The sequence below is a fragment of the Marasmius oreades genome, chromosome 4, assembly GCF_018924745.1.
Source record: "Marasmius oreades isolate 03SP1 chromosome 4, whole genome shotgun sequence".
Classification (NCBI taxonomy): domain Eukaryota; kingdom Fungi; phylum Basidiomycota; class Agaricomycetes; order Agaricales; family Marasmiaceae; genus Marasmius; species Marasmius oreades.
The window spans coordinates 2148954-2155554 of NC_057326.1; positions in this window are offsets into that span (position 1 = coordinate 2148954).

Below are 6601 nucleotides of genomic sequence, written 5' to 3' on the forward strand. Positions count from 1 at the left end.
GAGAAGATGAATTAAAAAGAGAGGAAAATTCAGAAATAGAAAATTTTCAATGAGCCTTGAGGAATTGCTAGATGATCAAGGAGAGGTTGCATTGAGTTTTATTTTTGAGGATAATAAAATTGAGATAGAAGGGTATAAATTACCAGAAAAGAATAACTTTGAGTCAGTAGAATTAGCAGAAGCGTTTGTCTTAGCTAGTAAATCTGATTTCGAAGAAGTCACAGCCTTGTTAGCCTCTAGCGCTAGAATAGAAGAAATAGAAAAAGGATTAAGTGGAGAGAACCCACTTATCAATGATAACTCAGAAACTCCTTACGGAAACCCTGAGAATCTAACAGGTTTAGAGCCAGCCTCTGTATTTGGGAAGTATAAACCAGTGCACTTGAAGGTTAGACCGCAACTTGCACCAATGCCAGAAGAATTTAGGGTACAAAGGAATATTACTGGAGATCCACTAGCGGAACTTCCAGAACTATCTCCTAATCCACCTGAATATTCGCCTGGAGAAAGATATACTTTAGAAAGGAAAGAGGTCATTGACAAGAATCACTCCGAAGATTTCTTGTGGCCAGAAGAAAGGAAATTGTTGCATCATTTCATGACAGTACAGGAAAAAGGATTTGCTTGGTGTGCAGAAGAAGGAGGAAACTTCAGGACAGACTTCTTCCCTCCAATCAAATTTCCAGTACTACCACATACTCCATGGGTGGAAAAGAATATTCCTATTCCACCTGGGATTTATGAAGAAGTATGCAAGATCCTGAAAGATAAGATAGCAGCTGGTGTTTACGAACCCACTACTTCGTCTTATTGGTCTAGATGGTTTATGGTTTTGAAGAAAGATGGAAAGAGTCTGCGCTTAGTTCATAGCTTAGAAGCTTTGAATAGAGTTACGATCCAACACTCAGGAATTCCACCAGGAACAGCAGAGATAGCTTCTAGCTTTTCTGGAAGAGCGTGTTTAGGCATGTTGGACATCTGGGTTGGTTACGATGAAAGACTGATAGATGAAAAGTCAAGGGACTATACTACGTTCCAGACTCCATTTGGTCCTTATCGTTTGGTTAAATTACCAATGGGTTGGACAAACTCTGTTCCATTATTTCATGAAGATGTATCATACATCTTTAGAGAAGAAATGCCACATGTCACAAGACCATATATTGATGATGTTCCTATCAGAGGACCGGCCTCTAGATACGAAACACCAGATGGGTCATTTGAAACCATACCAGAAAATAAAGGAATTAGAAGATTTGTTTGGGAACATTTCCAGAACGTAAATCGGATAGTTCAGCGCATGAAGTATGTTGGTGGAACCTTTTCGGGTCCTAAAGCATACTTGTGTGTATCAGAAGGGTTAGTAGTAGGACACAGAGTGTCCTATGAAGGAGAAAAGCCAGTAGAAAAGTTGGCGGAAGTCATCCTATCATGGGACCCTGCAAACTTTGAAAACAGAACGCATATAAAATCTTTCTTGGGCACAGCAGGACAAATGCGAATGTTCATTAAGGATTATGCGAAAATTACACGTCCGTTGACTAAGTTGACTGCAGCGAACGTACCTTTTGTCATTGGGGAAGCGGAGATGAAGGCTGTGAGAACAGTTCAAGAAGCTATTCAAAATGCGCCAGCACTCAAACCCATTGACTATGAAAATCCTAATGGAATTATGTTAGCGGTAGATACTTCATGGCAAGCGGTTGGATTCTACTTATATCAAGAAGATCCAGAAAATCCTCGCAGGAAGTTCTTCAACTACTTTGGTTCCATTACCCTTAATGAAAGAGAAGCAAGGTTTTCTCAACCGAAAAGAGAATTATATGGTTTGATGATGGCTCTAAGAGCTACCAAATATCAGACCTATGGATGCAGAAACTTAACAGTTGAAACCGATGCTAGCTACATAAAAGGAATGTTAGACAATCCTAGTAGCGCGCCAAATGCCAGTATCAACTGTTGGATAGAAGAAATTAGACTCTGGAGATTTACCTTAGTCCATATCAAGGGATTAGTACATGGGCCAGATGGTTTATCAAGACCGCCACCAGGTGGCAAGTCAACTGAGAGACCAGAAGGTTGGGAAGAATTTCTAGAGGATGATGATGGAAAACCGGTAAAATTCAGGATGGGTGAAACCAGACTGAAGAACCATTAGAATTTGAGACCTTCAAGGATCATATAGATCCTAGGTCAGGATATTTTAATGAAGTTGTAGACTTCACAGAGTTAGCTACAAATGTAGTGGATTTTGAGGAAGAATTGCAAGAAGTCAGAGATGAAGAAAGACTTTGGGCTTATTATTTTGAGTCCTTTCATTATAAGAAAGAAAGTTGGGCTAGAAGCTATTCACTAAAAGAAGTGGTAGTTATCCCATCAGAAATAGACTTGGAATGGTCAAGGGACCATCCATATGATGAAATTCATCGAAGTCAAGAAGCAATTGATCAAGATGAAGGAATTCCAAGGATTATTGACTGGTTGGTCAACTCAGACTCAGATGTCTTGAAATTAATGACCGCATCAGAGAAAAGTAAATTTATACGAAGGGCTGCTAAGTTCTTTGTAGACAATGAAGGAAGATTATACAGAAAGTCTTTGGATGGTTCTAGCCATCATAGATTGTTTGTACCTAAGGAAAAGCGAATGTGGATGCTAGTTGCATCGCATGACAACTTAGGGCATAAAGGAATGTTCGCTACCAAAGCTCTTATTGAGAAGCGATTTTGGTGGCCTCACTTAGAGGAAGATGTGGATTGGTTTGTCAAGTCTTGCAAGCCTTGTCAAGAACGGAAATTGGAGTTACTTAGAATTCCGCCAGTTCTTACCCACACTCCTTCTCTATTTCAGAAAATACATATTGATGTTATTAAAATGACACCTGCTAGTAGAGGATGCAAGAACATTGTGCATGGAAGATGCGCGTTGTCTAATTGGTCTGAAGCAAGAGGTATCGCCAATGAGAATGCAAGGCAACTTGCGGAATGGTTCTTTGATGACATCTTATGTAGATGGGGAACACCTGAAGAGATTGTAACAGATAATGCTCCTCAGATGTTAGCCTTGACTAAATGGTTAAGAGACAAATATGGAGTTAGAGGTATTCGTATCTCACCATATAATTCTCAGGCCAATGGAAAGATAGAAAGAGCACACTTTGATATAAGACAAGCATTGGCAAAAGCCACCAGTGGGAATTTACACCACTGGTTTTATTTCTTGAAACATATCTTGTGGGCAGACAGAATTACAACTAGGAAGAGTCTAGGGTGTTCACCCTACTTCTTTGTTTTGGGGGCAGAACCTATTTTGCCTCTAGATCTGGTAGAATCTACTTGGTTAGTCAAAACACCTGAACGGGTTTGGACCAGGGAAGAACTGATTGGATTTCGTGCTCAAGCCCTGGCAAAACATCGTACACATGTATTAGATATGGTGCAAAGGGTATCCGAAAATAAAAGAAGGAATCTAAGAAAATTTGAACAAGACTATATGCACACTATAAAGCCGTATGACTTTAAACCGGGTACATTGGTCCAAGTTCGAAATACTCAGATTGAAAAGAACTTAGATAGAAAGATGTTTCCTCGATACTTGGGTCCTTGTATAGTAATTAGAAGGACAAAAGGAGGTTCGTATATCTTAGCAGAAATGGATGGGACTCTTATGAGAGGAAAGTATGCTGCTTTCAGAGTTCTGCCTCATGTGGCAAGATATACTCCGATCGAGTTACCTTCGGAAATAGAAAAACTTATACATTTGTCTAAAGAAAAGTTAGATAAATTAGTAGAAGAAGATGAAGAAGTTGAGTATGGTCCGGACAAAGACTATATCTTCGACCGAATTCCTAACTTGCGACTTAGCGAAGAGGAAGCAGACATCGGACACAACTTCGAAGAAGTTGAAGAAAGCGATGTCGAAGACTAAACTCAACTTCAAATCAATCACATTTGCGCAACAGCACTACAGACGACTAGTACAGTATAAGTCCAAGCGAAGTGTATGGGTTATATATTTTACTTAGAAAAGGAAAACGGAAAAATGGTAAATTAGGCGGAGACGTAGCCAGTCTTCGAGGTCTCGCCTTGGACAGAGACGTCCTTGATGGCCTCCTCGATGGATTCGGTGTCCATAGAATCGTCGATACCTAATTTAGCAAGGCAGACGCGATTAATTTCGTCGAGCTGAGAAATAGTGAACTTGTACTGGTTGTGAGCGTAAAGGATGGTATGCTGAAGAGTAACCGCCTCAGTGCGCAAGAAGTTGGCAACAGAAAGAAGATGCTCCGGATCGTATTTGGAAAGGTTGGCAAAGGGCAGCAGCCCTGCAATGTGAAGAATACGTTCGTGGCCTTCCTGACGAAGGCGGAGTTCCTCTTCGATGTGTCAGGACAGTACGAAGTAAGAAAGGAATAAGAGAAGATACCGGGTGTTTCTTCAGCGGTGTCAACGATTGGAGTTGGCAAGTGAGCCTTCTTGGCCCTGGACAAAGCCATGGCGGAAGTACCGTTAGGGCCACTCTGAAAGGAATAATTAGAATGTAACAGAAATCGAAGACTTCAAGAAACTGACTTTCTTGAACTTAAGGGCAGAATTAGCACGGGCACCCTTGCCCTTGGCAATGTCCTTACCAGCGGACTTGCCTTCTTTCTGTTTGAGGACGGAATGGATAGAGGCTTCGAGCCCCTCCATCTCCTGAAATTTAGTAAGGAAAAACAGAAACAGAGTTGGAAAGTACCTTTGGCTTAATGGAAGCGTCAGCGACGAGTTCCATATCTTCGTCAGAGTCGGACCCGACCAACTCCGCAGATTTCTAAAGGAAAGAAACTATTAGTAATATCTTCGACATCGTTGAGATAGGAAGCGTACAGCAGAGCGCTTGGAGCCTTTGGCCTTGTTGCGAAGGGTTTCCTCTTGCTTGGTATGGATGGCCTGCACCTCGTGAACGAAAGCGAGATGACTGCAGTAGCTGGGAACCTCAGACATGCCGGGGACCTTCTGGAGCTTCTCGAGAAGCTCGACACATTTCTTGATGAAATTAAAGGCCTCGGTATCTTTTGCGATGTGGTAGATAGACATGGAAACAGACTACGGAAGTTAGTCGAAGAAGAAAGGATACGAATAGAAACAACGTACTAGACGGTTGGCAATAGCGCGAGCGCCTTCATCGGCGAGCACGCTCATATTGCTGGCGAGCATGGCTTCCATATGTTTGATGAAAGCATCGTTGTGCTTAAGGAAGTGGTCACGACCGTTCCAGGCAGGGACTTTGCTGGCAGTAGACATATCGAAGACGGTACGAGTTGAGAGTGTAGAAGTAAAAAGAACGGAAAATTGGGTGACGATAGGAATGGCCTCACTGAAGCTTTTATACCGAAAGGTATAGTCAACGGAGTTGACAGTTCTTTTGTCAGGGGGAGAGGACTTGAAATTCGAACAGAATTTTGCGTTTTGCAACTAAGCAACGGCTAAGAATGGATCGTCGATGTTGGTGCAACAGCCCAGAATTGCCGGAAATTCGATCTTCCGAATAAACCCTACACTCTAAGAAACAAGAGAACCATAAGGAAAACCATGAGGATGATCGAGATGCCATCGAGACACATATGGTTTCAATGTCGAAGATGGGGTCTTAGTAAAAGAAAATAGAAAAAGCACATTGAAAACAAGATCTATACTACAGACAGCGTGGCGTAGGAAATGTAGATCATGTCTAAATAAGGAAATTTGATCGGAACTCGACTTCGAAGATTTAGGCTACAGTAAATCCGCGGATATGTACCTAGCAGTGTTGAGTTCAAAGTCAAAGAAACCATAGTAGGCTTGTGGAGGAACATATTGGATGGAATCCGATACTATGAAGAAAGAATAGAAAACGGCGATGCACCAAGCTTCGACAGCGCCTGGAATTGAGGCAATTTCAAGCTTCAGGAATCCGACTCGAGCCATAGCGTTAGCAAGTCGATGAAAGAATGAGCGTGCAGCCGTAGGAAAAATGTGATAGCAGAGGGGACCCGTGATAAAAGGTCTCTGTGCTGGATTGAACATGAGGACAAACTTGAAGTAAGGTCCGTCAGAATGACGTAGGGAAACCATGAATTGGAGTTGGATGGCTAGTTCAGCTTCTCGTTTAGTCGAAAGAGGCGTATGAAGAACGATCTGGTCTCCAGCAATGTAGTAGGAAAGCCCTACATAAGGAACAAAGTTCCTAGGGTATGCCTCTATTCGATGTCTAGATTCGAGATTGCGTATCGAAGACATTAGAATGGACTTACTAGAAACCAATAACTCATACAGCACTTCAATGGCTAGCTTCATGTTTGTCAGGATAGAAGGGAATATAGAAAAGAATAAAGGGAAAGTAGGACTTAGGGGTCTCTTCGATATCGTTGAAGTCACTAGACAGGGGCTAACGAAGGCACTCTGTCTAAGTCAAAAGTCTTCAAAGACTCTTAATTCCTTTATCACACAGTAATAGAAGGAAAAATACAGAGTGTATTTTTATGCTACACAGTAGCAAAGATATAGAAATACATTTTTTAAAGTAGTATGTATACTACTGAACAGATAGAAGCATTACAAGAAATAAGAAAAGAATAGGT